Below are 24,840 nucleotides of genomic sequence, written 5' to 3' on the forward strand. Positions count from 1 at the left end.
ACGACACGGTGAGGTCTTTGCCATTTTAATGGCTTTTCATGGTTAGAAAATAAGATGACGGTTTGCTCTAGAATTGAAAGTTCTTTAAGCAAAAGGTAAACAATTTTAGTCTGATTGACAGCTGTCGTTAGAGTTTGAGAAAATATTGTAATTTTATTCCGGGAACTGAAAATTGGTTTTGATAGTTTCCAGAAGTGTCGTATCGAGATATTGTTAAATTTTTATTGGAGCTTACCAAAGCTTGTTCAATGCAATGTTTGGAAACGTACAGTCTGGTCTGGTTTACAAAACTTCCAAAGAGAACAGGCATACAAGCTGGCAACTCATGAAAGATGTGCAAAATCCCCAACGATCGTTTTGAAGCAATTTTTAATTCGTGGCTACGTCGTTAGATGTCTCCAAAACACCAGTTTTGAAACGGTCGTTTGATTTATGATTAAGGTTGCCAGCCCAGCAAACTATGCTATTTTGATATACGTTCCATAGATATGCATTATAGAATGATCGTTTGAAAGTGGAAAAAACAGCATTTACCTACCAAAGTGGAGGCAATATAACATACATAAAATTCATTTTTTTTTTTCTAAAACGACGAAAACTACACCAATTGGGTGTTATTCGACACTTTTTTCGATCATATCGGAAGAACGCAAGGAAGCGCAAGATTTTGCTCTCATAACCTTCATTGTTGCTAGCAGAGAGAACGTTACATTTCTCATTTGAACCCCGAGTGGGAGCAAAACTACTTCTAAATTTATACACATGGCGGGCTTCTATCATATTCGATTTCAACTGACTTCGAACGACATTTTATATGATCTTTTTACTATGCAGTCAGAATTACATCTTAAACGACTAAAGTTATCATTTATGACACAATTTCTTATTTGCTGGGAGGTTGCCCAGTTTTATCCGGATTTGTCCAGATATTTAATACAACATTTGGGAAAAACACCCAGTCCAGCCCTGTTGCCCGGATTTATTCACTTTTTATACCAAATCAAACAAAACAAAACAAACTGTGTCGTAATTTTTTAATGTATGCGTCCGGAACGAAACATTTTGAGTTATTTTTATAAAAAGAAGATTAGTTTTTATGGAAAAATTTCTTTTTCATGATTTTTTTTTTTTGTAATTTTTGATAATTAATTCCTGGGTTTTGACAAACATTGCCGGGTTATTGCCCAGATTTTTGATAGACAGTTTTGAAACCGATTGGCCGGATTTTGCCAGGTATTTTGATGAAATACCCGGATTTGTCCGACCCGGGTACGTGTTGGAAAAATTCTGGCAACCTTCTAATAGATTATTGAAGAAAATTATCAAAAACTTAATTAATACATCAACAAGCTGGTAACCACGAGACAGGCAACTACTACCAACGAACCAACAGAAGAAGAAAAAAACAATTGTAACAAAACATCCATTACACACTTTTTGTTGAATTGCAACATTCTTTAAAAAAAACCAGTATCAGCCTTACTTGTATTTTGTGACTCCTGTTGTCACTTTTTTGGCAAACTGTAATATTATTTAATTATTATAAACAAAAAATGGTTTTGGTGTTCCACTTTCTAAAGATCCACAAGTAATTTTGACTACTGTAAAAAAAGCTGTAGAAGTCTTGTTTTTTTTTCGCGATTCTGTAAAATATGAGAATTTAGACGAATTTTTCAATTAGTTTAAAATCAAATTGAAATTTTGATGTTATTTAAAGCGATGACTTTTGTTCAACAAATTTGTTAAATGAATTTAAGCCTTTTTTGAACTTTTATTAGTAATGTCAAAAAATATGATATGTGATAGATTTTCAACAATCTAACACTTGTAGCATTTAACTTTTTAATATCATTATATCTCTGACATAAGAATGTCTAAGCTTGAAAATTATTATTTGATTAAAAGGATAAAAAACAAATTCAGTAACAGTTTTTGTTTTTTATGTAGGTTTTTTGTTTCATCAATGTCATTAGAATATAAGCAACAAAAATTTTGTTTACCTCAGTATCAACAAAATGTTATAACTAAATTTTAAAACACTTTTTTTTCTCAAATGTTAAAAAACATATCTTTTTCATTTTTAAATTTTTTATAAATGTTTGAAAAACATGGACGAAGTTTTAAAGCCCTTCTATTTGAATTTTAATTTATTATTTTAACAAGAATGTCTTTGTTCTACAATTAATTTTTTTTGAAAAATCTAAATCTTTTTCTCTAACAAAAATATTTATGTACCTTTTATCCATCACAGGTGACAAAATTTTAAGAGCTTGAAATTTTAATGTGTGAAATTTGTACTTTAAAATTTTTAAACGTTTCTTTTATTTCTATCATTTTAAATATTCATTTTTAAATCTATCATGATATTTTAATTAATCTATGAAAAGTTTTCAAAAATAAGCAACATTTCGAATTTTTTTTTGAAAATTTTGTCAGTTTTCTGTGAATCATTTACGCCTTTAGTGATGAATTGAACATGTTTAGTTATAAATAAAAAAGTTAGTAATGTGAACTTCACAAAAGCGCATTGTTTTTTGACTTATATCACTTGAAATCGAATTAAGTATTCTCTTTTTTTTTATCAAAATTTAAATCATTCATCAATCAATTGTGTTTTGAAAGTTCTCTGAAGTTAAAAAAGTTAAAAACTTTAATCACTATGATTTTTACGTACCTCATCATCTTCAAACTTACTTTTATAGTGCCATTCAGCACAGAAGACATAAACATTAATAACAATAATTTTTGTTAGGACCAAACTGATTTTTTCAAGGTTTTTTTTTCAAAAACATTTATAATCAAAAGAAGGACAATGTTTCTGCATATATCTAGGGGTAAAAGTTATAAATATTTCTTAATTTTTTTTTGGCCACAAAAACAAATGAAATTTTACCATCATGCAATTCCCTAGGTCCTCACACTGTTCTCATGTTCTTTTTTTTTATTCAAATTGAACTATTTTATAGGGTTTTAGCCATTTTTTTTAAACGGGCTTTTTCATGGAAAATCACCGTTTTTTTTTCAATATCAAAAAAATTCAGATATTATGAAGACATTAAAGTTACATTTTAATTTAAGTAATATCTTAAATCTTCTAATTTAAACCAAATTTAGCGTATTTGTAACTCAATTTCTAGGCTTTTAAACGTAGCAAATAGTTTTCAGATATTTTAACATTTTACATAGTTTATGATGATTATCTGCAAGAATTTCATGTTGATCAAAGTTAACCCGCTGATCAAAGATCCCCCAGTTTACGGTACATCATTTTTTGCTAAAAACAAGACCTTAAGCCGAAAAATCTCCTGAAAAAACAGATGATTACAAATTGCCAATTATTATCATTTTGCTTAAAAAATTTTAATAATAGATTGTTGATGGTTTGATCTGAAAATTATTTTAGAACTCGGATTGCTGTATTCTATTTCTGTGCACTTTTTCTTTTGTCTGAAGCTCTAAATTTTTTTTTATTCAAAATTTTAATGATAGTTCGTTTTCTGGTGCTTCAGGAACACCTTGAAAAGAAGACTTAAACTTATTTTCTGAAACTTGGTTCATTTGTTCTCGAGATCTTAAATTCTGGAAATCATCTGGAAATTATTTAATTGATGTAAATTGCTCATTTTCTCCCGCTTCCAAGGTTTATACGACCATAGAAACTTTTGAGGTGTCTGAAAATTAACACATGCCGCACTTGGCCCCAATTGAATGAGTTTTCGAATTCTTTCAAATCAAGTATAAATATTATTATGAATGCCTCTTTCTTCCTGACTCCGTTCTGAAGAAGAATAATCTCAAATTTATGGTACACAAACAACCTATATGATAAAATATGGTCCTTTTTGCCTGATATGTTCTCGATTTATGCCAAACATAACTGGTAAGGGAGCCCCCATTCCCTTCCCAATCCCCACCCTGCTGGGGTCTCTAATAATCATACCCATTTTTCTGTACCCAACTACCCTTTCATATAAAAATCAGTTCCATTGGTTGATAAGTTTTCAAGGTTTACAACAATTTTTTTTTTGGATCCTTCTCCTTTCCTTCCTTGCAAGGCGTATAACAATCGAAAAAAATGTGCTGGTTCTGTTAGCATAAATTAAGAATTTTGTTATCATAACATATGATAACAAAATTATATTGTACCATTCCTATTCATCTGGAGGGTGGTGTCTCAAATAATCATAGAACCATACCAACATTATTTCTCATGTCAAATTGTGTCCATTTTAAAATAAATTTTAAGGTTGGCCCTCCTTCCTTCCTATATTCCCAATCCCATCCTGTTACTGCTTGCAAGAAATGGTTTCAAAAAACCAAAGAAATGTTTCATGTATTAAAATATTATCCTTTACATAATTCGGTTCCCTTTTTCTTGGTTAGTTCTTGGATACAAAAAAAAAATTACATGAAGGTGAATGGGGTGCTCCCTTAACCCTTTCCTTCCCATGGTAGCACAGGTGATCCACAACTTTGCACAGCTCGCATTTGAACTGGGCGCTTTGGATCAACACCATTTTTTCACCGAATGTGTAGATATGAGTGAAGAAACATTGCACAAAATTTGAAGAAAATCGGTTTGCTAGGTTTTGCTTGGCAGATCAAAAGCTGCAAAAAAGTCGGTTTTTTTTCGAATTTAAATCAAGTCATCATTTGTTGCTCAATAACTTGACAAGTTTTTATAATTAATACTGACGTGCAGAAGGTTGCTTATGCAAGCAGAATCAAATGATGGTTTACTTAGATTTCAACTAAAACATATAAATTTTTGAGTAAGTAAAGTGGATCACTGGTGATACACTGGGAACAAAACATACTTTTCTTCTTGTAAAGCTTCTTAGTAATACTCAAGAAAATCATTTCGTCAACAAAAAAAATGGCTTCAGGATAGTTATTTCATCTGCTTAAATGACCACATGTCTCAACATATTTGTAAAAGTTCGAGGTTTTCTCGAAAAACGGCATGTTTTGTTTCCCTTGCGCAAAGTGTCATGGCGGCCAATTGTTCAAGGCAAAAATGGAAATTTCAAATATTTCAATAAATAGACTTTCGAGGGATGTGTATACCAAAGAAGTTTTTCATCAAATAGGATCGTTTTAGTTTGTGATCAATGAAGTGATGAAATTCCATGTTTTTTTGCAATTATTTCCTGTTTTTCATTTGCACCCTATGTGTTGTTATCTTCCCAATGGAGCACATATGATCCACCTCAAAACCCAAATTTATCAAATGGATCATTAAAGTAGGCTTAAATTATGCATCTTTTGTTCTAGAACTTTAGCTGTAAATCAATATTTCTATTTTCAAAACGTGAAAAACCTCGTGGGAAGGAAAGGGTTAATATCATCCGCTAAAATGAAGGGGTGCCCCAATTTATCATAGAAACATTTTTAGTTTTCAAAAACCCTTATTTGACTAATTTGGTACCATTTGCTCGATCAGCTTTCCAGTTGGGCTGAAAATTGTAAGAAAGCCCCCTTTCATCCACCTAATAGAATTCCTAATAGAAAAGGAATATTTCAAGAATTGAAGATGAGAGATGGACAGAAGCTTGGAAGAAGATGAAAAGTGTTGAAAATTAATTTTAATTTGGAAAATTGTACATTATATATCATAGTTATTTTTCAAGAAAAGTTAGTTATATTTGTTGCTAAATACACGTTTTTCAACGACACTTAGATTAGGAGGTCGACTTCTAAAGATAACTCAAATCATAATCAAAAATGTTTGAAGGCTTCTGATGACAGATATTTATTGGGGAGGTCCAAAATTGAACTTTTTCTGTGATTCTGGGGGCTCAACTTTCAAATGATAACCTGGGGTGTTAGAATCAAACGGCGGCGACTCACAAATACGATGTTTACAGGTTGCATTGGTACATTTTTTAAAAAAGCAATTTTTCGCCATTTTTTCGGATGAATTTCTCAGATCTTGAAAATGTTTCATATATGTGTCTCTCATATAAAAAAAATGAAAGTTTAGACTAAAAATTTGTCTGGACTGTTTGGATTCTTTATTTGTATCTATGACTTTGTTAATTCTGCAATACTTTATTGTAAAAAAAATATTCTATCAACAAAAAAGTGTTCTTTCTATAAAGATTTTAAACCAACATCGAACTCAAAATATGAGCAATGTTATGGAGGGCAACTTTGCAGAAGAGAGTGTTATAACAAATTGTTTCAAAGTTGTTCAAGTTTTCCTGTGTGAATAAGACAAAATTTTCAAATTATTGTAAAGGATTGCTATTGTGGATGGGTTTGGAGCAGTCTAGAACTAAATAAAATCCAATTTTTTTTTAAACTTTTAAATCATTTTATCGATTCGCGAACCACTATCCAACAAACCATTAAGTACTGTTATTGGCCGCATATGGGAAGTATATCAGCATTACAGTGCCTTTTAGCCGTAAAAAACGTTCACAAATGCTAATTGGCCCTGTGACATTCAAACTTCAACTAAGCTCTATATGAGCTTAGATAGTAAATGCTAGTGCCTTTAACCGGCTTTGTGAGTGTCATTTCCCAAAAAAAAAGAAAAACAAAAGTCAACATAAATAAAAATAAACGATCTTCAACGTACCCTTCTATTGAGAAGAATTTCCTACTGCCAAAAGGCAACGGTGGACCTCCCGGAAGCTGTCGAAGATCACTGAGGACCGCGAAGCTATCGCCTACGTCACTATTCAGGAAAAGTGGAAGAAGCTTTTAAAATTTTTTTTAAGTGATGCAGTTATGAAAGCCCGGAAGAAACCCGCACTGTGCCTAGGACTCTTTTGCCGAAAAATGCAGCCCGATTTAACATATAGGAGTGAGGACACAAACAAAATTTTCTAAATAAGTTTCCCTATGAAAATAAATATTTTCTGCTGCCAGTGCAGATGTGATTTTTTTTATTAGGCAAGTAAAGAAATAGTGTATTCTGGAAACGAAAAATTATTGTGTTGAAAAATGATGAGTTTATAAAAATAAATCAAAAAATTTTCTTGAAGTTTTTTTTCTTTGATATATCTATACTAAGGTTGCCAGAATTTTTTCCACCCCCATCCGGGCCTAGCAATTCCGGGCATTTTTTCAAAAAAACCTGGCAAAATCCGGGCATGGATTTTAATTTTTCAAATCCAAAAACTGGGCAAAAACCGGGCAAAATTTAGGTGTAATTATACATAAAAGCAAAGAAAAAATGCAAAAAAAATTGAAATTAATATTTTAGTAATGTAATTGCAGATTTCCAAAAACTTTTTGGAGCACTTAAATATTTAAAGGTATATAAAAGTAAATCAGCGAAATTATTTGAAACAACCGTTGAAAATTTCCATACCGTTAATCGATTTTGCTGAAACTTACTCAAAAACTTTGATTTTTTTTAGTTTCTTTGTGAAAATTGTGAAAAAATCCGGGCAATATCCGGACTTTTTTCACGATATCCGGGCAACCGGGCCGGACCGGACTTCATCGAAATTTTGCATCAAATATCCGGGCAAACCCGGATAAAACCGGGCAATCTGGCAAGCTTAATCTATACGAAATTGAATTTCTCATATTGTACGATGAAACTGATAGAATAATGTCAGTTCAGGGCACCGGTAGAGCATTTCAATTCAAATACGACTATTTTTCCCAGGTTGACAACATTGCTGGGTTAGACCAAAGAGCAGAGGTTCTTATAAATACTGGCAACTGCCAAGACAAGAGTTCGATTCCTGTGCCTAGAGCAATATTCCATTCGAAAAAAAAAATTAGCTGCATGGGAAAGAAGGGATGAAAGAGATAAAGAAAGCATATGGGAAAAAAGGACAAAAACATAACAACTTTTTTATTTTTTTTTTTTGTGTTTTGACATGTGAGTTGTACCCACTGGAAAAATATTTGACAAGCCAAAGTGGCCTTTGGGCAGCCCTAAAGTCGAATATAGAGCTTTCAGCCTTTGTTAAGTTGTTCTATATTCGACTATAAGGCTGACTAAGGCCCGTTTTTAACGGCCTAATGGTAACTTGGGTAGAAAGAACAATGTCAAGTTTAAATTTTTTTTATTCTGAATTTATTTTGTGGTTGTACCCATTATACGTTCGCTGAACCGTCACCCAAGTAACTCGACCTATGATCAATAAAGTGTTTATAAACTTTTTACGATTCAGGATATTATAGAAATAAAAAAAAATCGATATCTGAAGTTATTTTGGTTTAACCCATCCAGATTCTAATTGAAAGCCATCCATAGCACAAGTTTCAAAATTGTGTCTTCTTTACACGGTAAAACATGAATAATTTTATAATTGCAAGTTTTGGCCCATCAAATATTTAAACAACTTTAAAATTGTATGACTCGACGTATTTGTTAAGATGTTCTTATTTTGAATCCAAAACTCTAATTCAAGTCATTATGACTCCAGCCCAGAAAGAAAAAAATTTTTTTGCTGAGGTTATCCTGTAATTTTTTTTTTAAACACTAAAAATGAGAACTTTTCATTCCAGGAAAAGTCATAAAATTTCAAGTTTGATCAGTTTGGGTAATGTAGCCCCTAACTCAGATGGAAAATTCAAGTGAAATTCGTTTTTCCTATGCAGTAACATGTTTCATCGATACATTTGTTTATGGGTTATTAGTTACTCTCCATCAGTTTGTCATTTACCGAACGTCTAAACTCCTAAAGAAGATAGAGAGCAATCACTGCACGTAATATTTAGCCCTAAAAAACTTCCGTATCGAAAACCATTCAAATCAATGTTCCTCTCCTGATGGCATAATTTTTTTATGACTTCAATACGATACCACATCGTTCTGAAAGCTACCACTTCCTGAAATCTGGAGCCCTAGGTGCAAACTGCATTTAGAATTCTGGCAGAATTGAAACGCATCAAAAATCCAACCACTTACACAATACACTACATCCTAGCTCGAATTTGATACGGTAACGAGCGGTCATAGAAATTGGAAACGAATCCAGTTCAATCGACTTCTTCTTGAAGAAGGGATCAAAATCGAACGGGACGGGGTTGTTGAGGGATTCATGGCAAATTCAATATTTGCCAGAAGAACAACAATGGGAGGAAAAACTGCATCGGATACCCTTCGAAAATTTTCGGATTCTGGCCAGGAATGAATGAAGGATCTTTTCAAAAATTACCCCCGTAGGTAGGTAGAAGCACATAATGGAATAGGTAATGAACGATCGGATATTTTTCTTCGTTTCTGGCCCGGAATCACCGTAGAGGAGAGCCAAAAGGTTGCTGCCCGTTCTCTGGTCCCGGGAAATGAGCCTGAATTGATGACCTGAAATGTGTCTAACTCGGGGCCTTTGGCTTGGCTGATGATGTTGATACGTGGGGTGCCATTCGGAGATGAAAGTAACTAACGATTTAATAAAAAGAATCAAATTCGGCAACAATGAGGCATCCGGGGCATCAATGGCGCCACAGACTGGCAGAGAACCGGAACGTGTTTCAGGTTTGCTGGAAGACCAAAAGATAGAGGGTTTGATTGAGCAGAGCACCAAGCTGGGTTGTTTGAAAAATTAATCTCATATGTTAGGAGAAACGTTTGGGAATTTCTGGGGCAGTTTTTTTTTCAACAAAATCAGGTTCGAGATGACCAGGTTTCGAAAACGGCAATTGACTAGGGGTGAAAGTAGGATTACAATCTAATTTTGACAGTTACGCAAAATCGTGTGAAAAGAATAAAATAAGAAATTTTAGATAAGAAGATAAGATTAAATCATAAGCGAAGTTATCTTACACGAATATTTGGGCTTTAAGGTTAATATAAAGGTTCAGAAAAATGACCAGTTTTCAGATTTACAAATTAAGATAAAATTGAAAACTAAAATAAGAAATCGTAAACCTGAAATTTTATTTCCGAACTTTGAAGAAGTTGTAGTTTGAACATTGTGAAGTATACGGACATTCTAGTACATTGTGTCATTTTTTGACAACTGTGCGCTTCTGTCCAAATGTTTGTACTTTTGAAAAAAAACGTCAATGTGGAGATAAACTTTTAAATAAATTATCGGTTGAAAGCTGTTTTGCAATATGTTTGCGTGAATTTTTGCAACCATTTTTATAAGTGAACTTTAATTTTGAAACCTAAAAACTAATTTGAAAAGGGCTATTTGTTTTTTTTTTCAAATTCAGCGAGCTTTCTTGTATAAAAAAACCACCTATTTCTTAACAAATACATTGCATCTTGAATATTCCAAAAAAAATTGTATCTTTATACTTATTTGATTTATTCATAAAGCATTATATAAACATGAAATATATCTTCATTAGGCTAAGTCAGAATTTAAAAGTACCTTATACTACACAACTTTAAAGTTTTTATCAAGCTCAATGAAGGTAGTCAACTTTTGATTGTTCTCTTTTAACTTGATTATCTTCCAATTAACTTTGTTGCTTCCCGTTTCGACTCGGGAGTTGAAGCTTTTTATATCTGAAACTTTTTAGCAATTTTGTTGGCTGTGTTCAATGTTTCTAAAAATTATGAAGATTTCGATAATTATGTTTGCTCAAATTGTCGTCTTCCTTTCGAATCAGAAGCGATATTTTCTGGAACACTAATCAGGTTTTAAAAGTAATTATCCAATTCAATAAACAAAACTCAAATTGAACTGTACACAGGATTTTGTGAAGACTTTCTATATTTAAAATAAACAAAAAACAAAAAGAATATTTTACGGTTACAACGCTGCAAATGTTTGGACAAAAATAAAAATTTTATATTATTATCTTTCATATCTTTCTTGAACTGCTCATCCAAGAATGCTTGGTTTAAGCTCAAGTTTTTCTGGATAGTGCTCAGTTTTTCAGATGGAAAAAATTTGTGATAAGTTTGAGTTAACCGTTTGATCAGTTATTTGAATGCAACTCACTGAGGGTAAATTTTGACCAAAAATCACAAAAAATTCAAAATTAGAGGAATGAGAACTTTAAATTATATTTCCTTACGTGAAATTTTCGCAGTAATTATAAACCAGGTATAGCTAGATAAAGTATTTTATATGCGTCAAGCAATTTTAATTCTTTGCTATTTGTCATGAAATCACTGAGAAAAGTTGGTTTTTCATTTTTCTTTCGCTAAATAATTGAAAATATGGTAATCTATCAATCCTTATGACTGAAAACTGTTTGACATGTAGTTATGAAAAGCTACAGTTGAGAGAAACTTTAAAACATTAGAAAGCTGCAAATTGAACTATTTTTCAAAAAAAAAAAATCGAAAAATGGAGAAAAATGATCGATAGTCTCACAAATTCTTGTTTCTGGCTATTTCGATCAACCAAAATGATTGGCAGTTAGGTTGAAAAGTAACCACCATTCTGTATTGATTTTAAAAGAAAAGAAAAATCCTGAAGCATACTACCCGTCTAAAGGCAGGGTTGAGAAAGTACAACATCAATTCGAAAAATATGCACAATACTAACTTTTCATAAAAGTCTCAGTGATTTGTGTTCCAATTTGAATAAAATAATTTCATCTTCAAAAAAGAAATAACCATGATTCAGTATAAATGTTTCCAAATTTTGTTAAATAGAGTGTTTAAAAACTACAACTGAAAAAGTACTGAAAGTCAAGTTTCCTTGCCAAAAGGGTTTATGCAATTTCAGAAAAATTATCAAATAATTGTTCTCATCTGTGAAGATTTTCGTAGAACAAACCTTTTATGAAATCATAAAACTAAGATTCTGTGAAATTTCCAGCGATAAAAAATCTGAGTTCTAGCGGGTCAAATATTCTGTCAAGTTGTTAAGAGAAAAACAAAAGCGAAAGTTTCCGCTTCCTTCTTCTTTTTCATTTCAAATGTTTTTCATGTTTTTAAGTCGATATTTTCAACCAGATGTGCGATACAAAAAGATATTCTTCAAGTATGGGTCTCTCGTCGGTTGTTTTTGAAAAGCCCAAAAACATTTACACAGAATGATTTCTCTCTGGAATGGCAAATACCCGAAATCAAACCCCAGAATGAACAATTCTCAGGATTTTTTTTTCCTAGAATACACAATTTACCACAAATGGTTTACCCCAAAATAGACCGTTTTTCGGAACTTTTTTTTACCAGAATGGAACATTTCCTGGAATATGACATTTTCCTCCGCAGAATGGTACATTTCCTAGAATGCCACATCGATCGACTCGCACTTTTTTCAGTTATTATATTTTTAAGATTTTTTCAGTAGTATTTCATTTAATTTTTGATCTTGTAACGTCATACTTTTTTCATTTTAGCTACTCAATTCTTCTTTTTTACAGACACTGCAGTGTACTGGAAACAATTTGGTGGAATCAGCTAATTCGAATTTATAAAAACTTAATTATTTTTGCCCCACTTAGACACATTTTTACCGGAATGTAAGCAGACAAAATCTGACAAAAACATAGTAGAAGCATCAAAAGATTCAAAAATAAAGTAAAACAGATTTGTTAAGATTTTCAAACAAGGTTACTGTTTTTAGGGCCTTTGAAAACATCAAAATCCAAATTTTTCTCAACGATATTTTTTTACAGTGGTAGAGTCATGCAAAATCATGATATTTTTTCTAAAATCACCTGCAAAAACATACTTTTTTTTGCTAGGGACATTGACCAAGGTTGCCGAAATCACAGAAAAATCTAAAGTTTCACAGAATTTTGAGTAATTTTCCATCACAGAACACAGAATTTAAGAAATAGTCACAAATATCACAGAATTTTCAAATTTTAGACGTTTTTTCAAAATTTTTCAATTCAAAAATCGATTATTATTTTTGAATTGGATAAATATGATAAAATTGGTAATGTTCATTGGTTTTTCTTAAGTTAAATGTTAAAAAAGACGCAATATTACATGACTTTTGAATAAAATTAATAGAAAAAGCATCCCAGATCATCGTCATAGAATTTTTGGGTAAAATCACAGAAAATATTGATTAATATTGATCACAGCACAAAATTTTATTCGGCAACCTCCTGGTTACCAGAAGCAGGGATAATACAGAATTTAACTGTCGTATCTTCCCGGTCATGTTCTTCTTTCTAATACTTGGTTTTAAATTTGTAGTCATTATTGACAGTGTTTACAAACTTTTTTACTGAACAAGCTTTTTTTTTCGGTATTTACAACGGTTTTGTCAGCTCTCCATATCATAATGACGGATTTTTAAGAAAAGGGTGAACAATTATTTTTGCGATGTTAAATAAAAAAATATGGCAAGATAATATTTTCACAGGCAACACAACGCTGTCAAAATTTCGCATGTACGATCAAAAGTTCACTTATGTAGCTTTAACCAAATGAAAGTGTTCCATTTCCAAATGAAGCAAGCTGAAGCCAAGCATCAGTAATATTCGAGACTAACTATCAAATTGTATAATGTTAACTAGGAAAACATCCACACGCTGATGAATTCATTTAGAGATAAACAATTAAGAAATCCTTATAGCCTAATTAACTTCACGTAAAAGCTAGTTAGCTGGTATTTATCGATGTTGATAAAGCAAAATTATGATTTCAAAAAAATTCTGTAATATGGAAGAGCCAGCCAAGAATTTTGATACCAACCTCTAGAGGTTTTTTATCCGTAAACCCTAGAAAATAAGCGAAGTTCTTGACAATACATATCTGAACATTCTGGTCATATTTGACTTGATCAGCCATTTTGTACAAGCATTAACATGTTTTGAAGTTTTTTGATCAAAAAATGCTTTATTTTTTGCAAAAGTGAGATTTTATATTTGAAGAGTATTGCTTTGCTAAGGGAAACGACCGAGTATGTGGAATACATAAGCTGAACACCCGAATACATTGTAACATGTGCTTCGAATTTCTATCTGCTAATAAAACTCTATTAATAAAATTACTTTTTAATTCAAAAACTATGTAAATATTCGATTTTTTTACAAACGTTTTTCAAAGCAACCTTTAAATCATTGAATGTTGAACGCCCCAGTGTAGGAAAATGATTCTCCAAAAATTGGATCAAAACGACTCAAAAACAACACAATATTCACAGTAAAAAAAATAAATTCTTTTATTAAATTCGGAAAAAAGTGAAATAATTTTTTTTTCCATTTTAACTACATATGAAAACAAGTGGTCTCAACTAAATTTTTCTGAACCGCTTCGACTTTCAGTGCACGTTTTTTACTCGAACCCGGTCTAAAGTTGTAATTATAAGTCATTTAATGACAATTTAGGATGCTCGGGGTCTGTATTCATGAAAATTTGCTCTCTAAAATTTAGAATAAAACACGTTGTTATGTTTACATCTTACCAAACAGCGCCTTGAGAGGAGGGCGATTTGTCCCAAAGTTGATGATGGCATTTTGATCGGATTTTTTAAATTAAATAAATCTTCAATTCAACGTAAAAGAACAATATACCGCGGTTTTTCATCAATTGATAATGGGAATATATACTTTGAACAACTAATAAAATCAATGGTGAGGATGTTTTCAGCTATCACCTTGGTGTAAAAGCCTATTTCATTCGTTCACTTTTCACATATTATGTGATGGATAGCCATAATAGAATTTAATTTGATTGTTATTCGTGTTTCATTAAATATCTGGTAAGCATTTTTATTAAAATTACATGGTATGGATTCTAAAGTAGAACACATTTGTGTAAGAAGAATCCACTAAAAACTTTGAAAATCTTCAAAATCTATCAAAATATTGATTTTTTCTGCAATTCAGCTCCTGGATGTTTTGATTCTATTTTTTTTCATTTCTTGATATTAAGGGACAAAAACACACTTCCCTCACACGTCTCTGGCCAAATTCGTCAGCAGAATTGAATTCCTCAAAAAAATTGCTTTTTGGTTCAAATGAAGAAAAGTTTCAAAATTCGAGATTCAAAATAAGTTAAAAACGTTCAAACGGTTAATATAAAAAAATACTTTAGAATTTATCTTAAAAAGCATCGTGAACAATTTTTGAGAATGAATAATATTGAAATATACTTAAAACGTTTTAATGAGCATAATATTCTCGAGAAGCTCTTCGCTAATAAGTATAAGTACATGATTCAAAATTCAATATAACTTTTGACTGAGATTCGTGACTAATATTTTGATTCAATTTTAATAATTTTTAAAAAAATATTCTAATTCCAAAGTACTCTTTCTTTTCTCTCATCTTAAATTCGGACGCTGGTGCACGAAAAATCAAACATTTCGATAATTATGAATACCGTAAAACGAGGTAAGATTGATCACTTTTTTCAATACGTTTCGATTATTTATTCTGTTCAGGGGAATGTGGCATGTTTCATATTTTTAATACCAGTACTGGACTCCTATGAACGTAAAACATAGTTGCAGAAATTTATGAGACTATTAGACTTAAACTGATTTAAAAATCGTTTTCGTCTTTGTTTAGAATTTGATGATTTGAGGTAACATTGATCGGCCTCTGTTTTGACGGTTTAGACGAGTTATCTTGATCATGAAGGAAACACCATCATTATATTTACAAATGATAGTTAATCAGTTGCTATGGCAATTCGGAACAAACTCAAATGATATAAATTTATTTATGAAACTCTACAAAATAGAACAGAACACTTTCAGTGGCTCAAAGATACTAAATTTGTAGCTTTGAATCCAGTGAATTCTAAGATATAGAGGGCTGAAATTTGGTGTTTCATGGTTTAAGTTCCTTCGCGGTCCAAAAAAATTACATCGCGATCCAGAATGTGTTAAGACAATAATTAAAACCGAAAGATAGACAATGATGCTGCATAAATTAGGGGGCTTAATTTTTTAACATTAGAGTAGAGTGATCCCCTTTTCTTATTTTATTTTCACCATATCTTTTTGGAAAAAAATAGCAACTCGCACCCTTATACATTTTCTGACAGCGTGTAACTTTGGTCATGTTTGTTCTCATTTCACAATCTATAATTGTTAGAAAAAATATCTATAGCTTATTCTCAACCCTTAAGACATTGCATATTTACGGGCGCATTTTTTTATAATTCAGAGAAAATTAATTATATTAGCCCTTTTATCCAGACAATTGTTGGATAGTTATAAGTTATTGAATAAATATTAGTAATCTCGTAATCAGCAATGATTACGGTCAATTCAATTTAACTCAAGGGATCAATTGAACCCATAATCAACATTTTAGAAAACTTTTTCTGAAAAAAGTTGAGAGTTTTCCATTGCTTTGAAAATTTGGTATTAGGAAATTCATATTAAGCTCAAACGATTGATATAATGGAACATATATTTTGGTTATAATTTTTTCATGTTAGGAACATTTTTAAGTGATGAAAAAAGATCTTGAAGTCCCATTTTGTGAAATCTTTCAAACAGAGTTCAATTACTCAAAAAATTATTTTCTTAAAATTTTTTAAGCTTTAAGTACTATTGTTATGCTCCATTTGGCACATTTTTCTAGAACATTTGATCTTAGCTATAGCTATAGCTTGATATAGCTAAGGAATCAAGTATCCCCAGGAATCAAGTGTCCTCACTCTCCCCTACTTGTAAAATTTTACCTAAAAAAATGAAATTTTGCCTTCATTCAATTCCCCAGGCCCTCGCACTTTTCCCCTTAATTTTTTATTTAATTTGACTTGATTTGATAGGGTTTCTAGCCTTTTGACCTAGATTTGTTTACTCTTGGAAAATGTCCCCTTTTTTAATTATTAAAAATTTAACCCAGAAAACTACAAAAACTATACCAAAACTATATATTTACTAAGGAAAAAAGTTGAACTCTCACATAAATCAATCTGCTGCTTCTAAACGCTTTGATTTCATCAGGAAGGGTGTTTGCTTGCGAGACTTCGAAAAAAAAAATAGATATTTCAAGGTTTTGAAATTACAATTTTACTTACATTTGAAATTTTCAAAAACAATCCATGTTTTTCTTAATTTGAAACTCATTTTATAGGTTTTTAAACGTAGAAAAAAGTTTTGAAATATTTTAACTTTAGACTTAGTTATTGATGATTATGTGGAAAAATTCCATATTGATCAAAGCTACCGCGGTGATCAATGTTACCCTGTTTAGGGTATTTACTTTTGATAATGCATGGATCAACAGAAATCTGGACGCACTGTTTATTATACCCTAGCGCTCCTAGTTGTCAGATCTGGAATTTTTTGAGAGTACTTTGTTCGGAAATGTTTCCTCTATCAGTGCAGAAAATTTCATTACGATTCGTTTTGTTCTTAAAAAGTTACACGTGATCGAAGCCGCGAGACGAAAATTAATTTTGGACACCCACGTTCCACAGATGTGGTCTGTTTCAAAAATCGCGAAATCTGATTTAAGGAGGCTTCCTGACCAAAAGTTTTACAAAGCCACTGGTTGGAGTGATGTCCCCATCAAGTTCAAATTCGTTTTTGCCAATAACTTTGCAGAAAAGTGTTTGATCTGGCAAGATATTGGGAGCTGCGGCCGAAAACCCCGGTTTTTTTTGTGAAAAACAAGACCATGGACTCCGAAATGTACAAGGAGGAGTGCCTGAAAAATGTTTTTTCCTTTTGTTAGATCTCACAAAGAACCAGTAAAGTTTTTGCTAGATTTAGCTAGCTGCCACTACAGCGAGGAGGTACTACAGTGGTATCGGGCCAACTGGTGGATTTTGTCGAAAAGGACGTCAACCCACCCAACTGCTCTCAATTCTGCCCTATCGAAAAATTTTGAGCTATTGTTAGTCAGAAGATGAAGAAGAATGGTAGGACGACTCGGGATCCAACAGAGATGAAGAGATTGTGGAACAAAATGGCCGCTGAGGTCATTGAATAGGGTGTCCAAACTTAGATGAGTGGTTCTCGACGAAAAGTACGAAATTTCATCAAAACAACATTGGAATAATTTTTTTTATTATTTTTCCTTGAACGTGCAGTAAAAACCCAACAATTTGAGCTCAGAACATTTTTATTTCGTTTACATAGCTCCGAGATAGACCCTTTTTAATGCGTCTAGATTTGTAATGATCCATGCTTTAGTTTGATACAGTTTTTTTTGTTGTCAATTAATTTATAGGATCCTTCTAAGTTTTGGTGGTGGTCTTAAATCTCTAAAAAGTTATTTCTTCGTGAAGAGTTTGAAATATCCGTAATTATCCTTGCAACAACCCTGAACGAACAGCCGGTAATGGCAAGGTGTCTGCATCTGTTCGTGAGAGGTCATCGAAATGGAACTGTGGCACCAACATCATCATCAATGCCGGTAGGAAAAACGTCTACTGGGAGGGTCTCCGTCACACGCACATACATACGTATTACACCACCCAGTGAGCATTTTTCGCAACATCACAGCACCGCTACGGACGGGTATCGATCGATAGGGAACCGTTTTATTCATCCATTCTGACGACGACGATTGTTCGGTTCTCCAATTAAAGGCATTGCAAGGGTCGTTCTGCCGGTCGAATTTTGTTCTGCCACATGCTGTTAGTGTTTACCTTTTTCGACGCTGCGGGAGTCCACTGTGCTCGAAGAGGAATCGCATGTGGGAAATAATTTCACAGATTTTCGGCTCTCCTTTCACTTTTGACTGTTAAATGTTCATGTTTGCCTCTTATGCAGTATGATAGTTCAACGGAAATATTGTGCACAGCTGTCAAAATTTATGGTTTCATATTTCAATTGACACACATTGATGTGATTCATTTCAATACCTAATCAAATAACTTTTATTGATCTAATGAAAACACATATTTTATTGTCGAATTGGTGAAATTTACTGTAAAAAAACATCGCTACAACTTTTCAAATATGTTCATTTACTTATTTCTAGTTAAATTCCTATACCATATGACCCAGTTTTCTAATTCTGTTCTCATATTTTCATTTTCAGATAATTCAATTTATCAGGTAAGCCAAATCCCCACCCGCCACCTTCATGACGATGCGAGCAGACGTTCGGATAAAACTTTGTATAAAGATGTCATCTCAATTTTCCCCACGTTGAATGTTCTTGCAGCTTTGCTGATGAACAGACCTTTTTTCTCCCCGTTGAGAAACAAAAGTGCCACAAAAGAAATACTAGGCGCGTTTGCCTTCTAGAGGCATAGTCGTTGCAAAAAAAACGTCGTCGTCGCCGGATGGCGCCAGAATGAAACATTTCACTGAGGCGCTCCGCTTTTACCAGGTGCTCATATTTACCTACTTAACTGTTGTTGTGTGTAGGTCCCTTTTTTGTAATAGAATTATTCCCCTAACAAATCGTTGGGGAGTTTAAAGCGCGAAGCGGGCAGGAAAGCCGCTCACCTTGGCCGAGCCGAGTCGAGCGAACCATCATCAGAATTGGGTTTGTGCCGCTTATAGTCTGATGGTTGCCACCCACTCGCGATTTTAGACTAGTCCAAATATAAATTTGTGAGATTGTTCTTTGATTCAAATGAACTGGAAAGTTTCTTGAATCCTAGCTCCAAATAAAGGTGATGTTTCGGCACTCTAATTTTTATATTTCAAGGAACCTTAAAAAATGAATATAAAATAACTATTGTTTATCAAGTTATGTTCGAAGTTAGAAATTAAATGTAAACGATGTACAAAGTTTGGTTCGAGTTATATATATGAGGAACATTCATTAATCTTTATGTGCATATGTATTTATCTTCAATCTATACGTTTGCCGTTAAAAGTATCTCGTTTTCGAGGCTTAAATACACTTTAACCTTCGAAAATCACAAATGTTTAGTTTTATGATAACAAACAACTTTAATGTACAAAAAACTCGTTAAAGTTTTATTTCCCAAAAATTGCATAACCACGTTTGGCCAGCGAATACTCATTTGTGGCCCGTGAAGTTTTGATCAGCTGCAGCTGCAATCTTATGGAACGAGAATTATACTCACAATATAGAGTATAGTAAAAATATTTTTAAACTCCTTATAAAATCGCAAATTTTAGAAAGATTCTTCGATTTATTTTTTCAAAATTTCGCTCTTTGAAATTTGGAATTTATAATGATTCGTTAAATCTATTTATATAAAAATGAATTTCTGTCTGTCTGTCTGTCTGTCTATTCCCTATAGACTCGAAAACTACTGAACCGATTTGCGTGAAACATTGCATATAAAGGTTCCTATAATAGTTTGAGACCCCTCCCTATTCTTGAAATGGACCCCCTGTCTTCCATTTAAAAGTAATAAGTCTTCATAACTCGAGAACTGTTCAAGCAAATCAAACCAAACCTAGCATGGGTTGGAACTTGGGTACGAGAAATGTTTCTAAAAATATTTAGTACCCCTCCCTCCTTCTAGTGGGGAGATAGAAAGGGGGGCAGGGCCAACCTTACAATTTTGTACAGAACTGGAGTACTAATCAAGCTAATGGAACCAAATTTGGTATGGGAGGGTAGCGGAATACGAAAAATGGTTCTATGTTTATTGCTCCCTACTTCAAGTGGAGTTACAGCAAGAAGGAGGGGGGGGGGCTTTCATACCTTTTTTATTGCATAACTTGAAAACTTTTCGAGCAAATGAAACCAAATTTGCCTTGGAAGGGTGTTTGGGTACTATTAATAGTTCTATGAATATTTGGTACCCCTCCTTCTTTTCAGAGAGAAATATAAAGTGGGGAGGGAGGCTTGGGAAGGAATTTGAGCACAAGGAATGTTTCTTTAAATATTTGGTTCAACTGCCTCCTTTCAGTGCAGTGGGGTGATTGGAAGGAGAGGGGGGGGGGGGCTAATCGAGCAAATGGAATCAACTTTGGCATGGGACAGCATTTGGATACGTAAAATGGTTATTTCCTTTTTTGAGACTTCTTTCTCCTTCAATTGGGGATACAGTTAGGGAAGACGGCACATGCGATTGTTTTGCATAAATCGAGAACTTATCTAACATATGGAACCAAATATGACTTGAGAACAATCATACAATCGAGCAAATGGAACAGAATTTACCATGGGAGTGTATTGAAATACACGGAATGTTTGATCTTGATCCCCACTTTCCAGGTAGAAGATAGGTTTGAAGAAGGGCTCCAATACAAATTTTATAACATATCTTGACAACTAATGAAACAAACGAAACCAAATTTGGCATGAGAAGGTATTCCAGCACAAGAAGTGTTTTTCTGGTTGTTTAACACCCCTCCCACCATTCATTAAAACGATAAAAAGTGGGCAGAGGGTCACTCCTACATTTTTTTAATATTTCGATTACTAATCGAGAAAATGGAACCAAATTTACATGAGAGCATATATATGTATGGGCAATCTTTTTTCGATGGGTTGAGGCCCCCTTATCTAATGTATAAAGTGGAGAGAGGGTCATCCATTTCTTTGAATATTTTGTTGTTTATTGTTTAAAACATCAACGGATCACATGTTGATCCTAATGACTACACTATAACTAACAAATTAAAAATAATATCAACATAAGACTACACAATACTTCTTACACTTAAAATTTTTCTTCGGAATACGTTCCTTGAGACGTCGAAGTCGAAATGTTCGGAAACCGATTAAAAGTTTTTAGAATGCCGATGAAAGCGCTGTTAGCCCCGTAATTGTTCAGGCGAATAGGTACGTAGAGCTGCAGGTTCTGGTTTCGTAATCCTCGGGGTCGTACGCTGAGAGGTATGGCCTCCAACAGTTCGGGGCAGTCGATTCTAGATGTTAGAAGGTCCGCTACAACTAGAGCACGTGTAGCATTTCGGCGTTCTTGAAGCGTATCTAAGCCTATGAGACGGCAGCGGTTTTCATAGCTTGGTAAACGAAACGGATCTTGCCAGTTTAGGTGTCGTAGAGCGTACCGCAAGAAACGCTGCTGAATAGCCTCGATTCTTTCAGCTCCATTCTGGTAGAAAGGGCACCAAACAGCTGATGCGTACTCGAAAATAGAACGAACTATGCAACAATAAAGACTTTTCAGGCAATAAACGTCTTTGAAATCTTTGGCCATACGAAACAAGAATCCAAGGCTTCGAGAAGCTTTGTCAACAACATAGTTCGTATGAGTTTTGAATTCCAGCCGTCGGTCAAGAATAACGCCCAGATCGTTGATATGGTCCACGCGGATGATGGTTTGGTCTCGAGGATGTACTCTGCATGAAGAGGATGTCGCCTACGGGTAAACGATATTACCGAGCATTTACTGCGGTTCAAGGGCAAGCAATTGATATCGCACCAGTGAGCAAAAGCGGTGAATTGCTGTTGAAGAAAGTTGATGTCGTCTTGACCGTTTATGGTGTGAAAAAGTTTCAGGTCATCGGCATATGCGAACTTTGAGCCACCGAGGAGCTAGAGTACATCATTAAAATAGATCACGAAAATGATCGGTCCCAAATGACTTCCTTGAGGAACTCCTGAAGAGGCAACGAACTGCCTAGAAAAGGATTCACCAGTACGAACGAATAACTTTCGTCCCATTAAGTAACTCCGGAACCAATCCAGTAGGGAACCACAGAAGCCTAAACGTTCGAGCTTTGCGATTGCAATATCGTGGTTCACCTTATCGAACGCAGCAGAGAGATCTGTGTAAATGGCGCGATCTACAAGCATTGTCTTGGCAAAAACCCGAATCCAACCTCATAGGGGGAGGCAATCGGGAAGCCTTCTTGGTAGCTGGTGACCCGGGGGTCGCTCTCTTAGACTCCAGACGCTGATCGGAAAAGTCGCTCGTTGAAATCGAAATATCGTATTTTTTGAAACTCGTAGTCGTTGTTGAAGTGGAAGTTGTGTGGCCGTATTGGAAAACCCAAAAGTCGTTGAGGCTGGCAATCTCCGACGCTGTTGTTCCGCGCATTCGGTTCGGTCTAAACGGGGAGTCTTTTGCTATTTCTTTGCTTTTGCTATTTCTTTATTTTTCCCTTGAGATTGCCAAACCTTCAACACGAGATTCGCGCAAATTTAAATTGTCCCCCCCTGGGGTAAGAGTCCGGGCTAATTAAATCTATGACCGTTGGCACATCTACATTTAGTGGATGGCGCTTAAGTGCCGACGGTAAATTTTGCGCCTTTTAAATCTTGTTGGTTAATTTCCAAATCTTGCTAGTTAATTTCCAATACGTAGCAAACACACAGAGTGCGCTATCAGGATGTATGAAAATTTTCAGCCAATTTCCAAAAGTAAACAAGCTTATGTCATGAAATTTAATGCCATTTATTCCAAAGCAGATTTCGAATTCGTTAAATTACCTTCCCCAATCGATAAGCAAAGGCCAGAATTTTGGGCTTCAAATTGGTTATTTCTGATCGTTGACTAGCTTGAAGTTCCTCATCGTTTTTGGTGTGCTGACGAAAATTTTACTTTTAAAATGTTTTCACAGAAAAAGTGTGGTACCGTTTAATTCTGAGAATGAGAAGAACAGTTCGAATCACCATTTTTTGAGACAATGATTGTGACGGTAAGCACGCACAGTTTTCATAGCTAAACGATCGTTTTCGATGTAAAACACTTGAATCTCAGCGCGTTCTTCTGGTCTGTATTGACTTATAGCAAAGGGCACAAAATCACGTTTTGAAATTGCGTTTGTATGTCGAAATCGACTGCAAAAAGGCGAAGTTATTCGATTTTCAAATCGAATTGATATAAACAAGTTTGAAGCTCATCAAATTTGAAACACATTTTTAGAAATTGCTTATTTGTTTCTATACTATTTAAAAATTTCAACTGAACATAGTTCATTGAGTGCTTGAAGTTGTTGTTAGATTTTCAATTGTTAGATAACAAAATCTGTAGAAGTAATTGCGATTTTCCAAAAAATATTTTGTTCAGACAAAAAAAGATATATTTTTGTTTTTCTGCATATCTACTTTGATATCTAATAAATACCATAAGTCCTTGTAAAAATCTAGGATATTTTAACAACTTTTATGTGTTTTTTTTTAATTTTAAAGAAATTGATGTGTTTTAAAAATATTTAAAAAAAAAACTAGCTGGCCCGGCAAAATTTGTTGCATCTTTCAGGCCAACTTTCCTTAACAAAAATGAATCAGAGAAAAATAGTACCTTAAAACGGGGTAACTTTGATCACTGGGATATCTTTGACCAACAATAAATCTTGGCACATTATCATCAATAACTCAGTCTACAGTTTGAATTTTTAAAAACTGTTTTCTTAGTTTGAAAGCCTATAAATTGAGTATCAAACAGACAAAATTTTAGAAATTGTTTAAATTTTTGCCCCTAAATGTATGCAACATAATAGTACTTTTTTCAATTATAAATGTTTTTGAAAGAAAACGTAAAAAGCAAGTAAAAATGTATAAACTAGCATTTGTAAATATTATGATGGTGTTTTGTAGAGACTGATCAATGTATCTCCAAAGCATCAAATTCAAAACAGAGACGAAATCGATTTTAAATCACATTTAAAGTGGACTTACAAATTTTTGCAACTATGTTTTACGTTCATTGGAGTCCAATACTGATTTTTAAAATATTAAACATGCCACATTCCCCTTAGCAGAAGAAATTATTGAAAAATATTGAAAAAAATGATCAAAATTACCCCGGATTACGGTAGTTCGGATTTATTACTATCAATAGTGACAGTGGCTTTTTAACCCTCATCCGTCCCTGAAGTTTTTACCCCTAACAATCGCTGGAGTGTAAAATTGACACTACTGACTAAAAGCAATTTCTCTTGTTTCCCAAACAATTTTTACAAAATTTATAGTTGTAGAAGCCTTGTTATGTAACTCATATATTTTTCTCAGACAATATTCAGCTACTACAGTTTCTTGTTATTAAAAATTTAAGAATAAATACCGAAAAAACATGCTTCGGAAAATACAGATATGAACTGTAGAACTGTAGTAGAGTTGTAGTTAAAGGATGCTAAAAAAATTCACTTAGTGTCCAAAAAAGCTAAAGTTAGAAGCTAGACGTTGCACATAAGGATTTTTATTTTTATTTTTTTTTAAATTTTTAAGGCCATGGTAAAA

At 33.4% G+C, this 24,840-nt stretch overlaps 1 protein-coding gene across 2 annotated transcripts in view; it reads left to right on the forward strand.

Annotated features, from left to right (window-relative positions):
• LOC129751943 (connectin-like) overlaps positions 1 to 24,840 on the forward strand; it is a 351,988-nt gene that overhangs the window by 292,741 nt on the left and 34,407 nt on the right. Inside the window, exon 2 of one of the 2 annotated variants that reach the window (XM_055747732.1) lies at positions 18,796 to 18,812. The exons of the other annotated variant lie outside the window; for it this stretch is intronic. The gene's annotated coding sequence lies outside the window, so the exon portion shown is untranslated. The remainder of the gene's footprint in view (positions 1 to 18,795; positions 18,813 to 24,840) is intronic. 2 annotated transcript variants of the gene reach the window in all.

The sequence above is a fragment of the Uranotaenia lowii genome, chromosome 3, assembly GCF_029784155.1.
Source record: "Uranotaenia lowii strain MFRU-FL chromosome 3, ASM2978415v1, whole genome shotgun sequence".
Taxonomy (NCBI): Eukaryota; Metazoa; Arthropoda; class Insecta; order Diptera; family Culicidae; genus Uranotaenia; species Uranotaenia lowii.